We start from the raw sequence: 861 nt of genomic DNA on the forward strand, positions 1-861 counted from the left end.
CGGACCCCTGAGGGACACCACTCGTCACCGGTCTCCATCCGGACATTGAGCCATTGACCACTACCCTCTGGATGCGACCATCCAGCCAGTTCCTTATCCACCGAACAGTCCACCCATCAAATCCATAGCTCTCCAATTTAGAGAGAAGGATGTTGTGGGGGACCATGTCAAAGGCTTTGCAGAAGTCCAGATAGATGACGTCTGTTGGTTTTCCCTTGTCCACTGATGCTGTCACACCATCATAGAAAGCCACCAGGTTCGTCAGGCAGGACTTGCCCTGTGCCTACCCAAGCCAGCAGCGCTGCTGTGTTTAATCCAGCGTTTCTCAGCCTCCTGTCCAGATCTCCTGTCTGAAGAGAAAAAAAAAAGATGAAAATTGTGCTTTCCCTTCTCCCCTGTACACAAGGAGGTAAAATAATTTGTTGGTGGGAAGAGCCATACACTGGAAAACGTTGCCAGGATTATGTTTCAAGGGACTGCTCTTTAATACTGAAAAGTGAGAATATATAGGTAGCGGTTAAAAAGATCGTCTTTTTTTTTTTTTTAAGTATTGTAAAAAAACTTTTGAAGTCTGTTTTAAGCCAGTGCAGGCCCCGACGGACACCGCACGAGCCCGGCCGGCTTTGGGCCGCCTCACCTCAGGGAAGAACCTTTGTTTGAGCCTGGCCAAGGAAGAACAATTTGTGTGTTAACAGGCGAGTGGTTTTGAAGAAAAAAGTGCCTCTGCCGTCTCTGCGGCCGAACTGTGGATCCCGAAAAAAGCGCTTATTAGGATAAAAAAAGTGGTTTTGTTTTTATTTCTTTTGTACTTTTGCCGCCAGAAGGGCGGCGCTTGCTCGCACCGCCCCTGAGGAGAGGTCT

Source organism: Egretta garzetta, unplaced genomic scaffold (assembly GCF_000687185.1).
Source record: "Egretta garzetta isolate BGI_Z169 unplaced genomic scaffold, ASM68718v1 scaffold326, whole genome shotgun sequence".
Classification (NCBI taxonomy): Eukaryota; Metazoa; Chordata; class Aves; order Pelecaniformes; family Ardeidae; genus Egretta; species Egretta garzetta.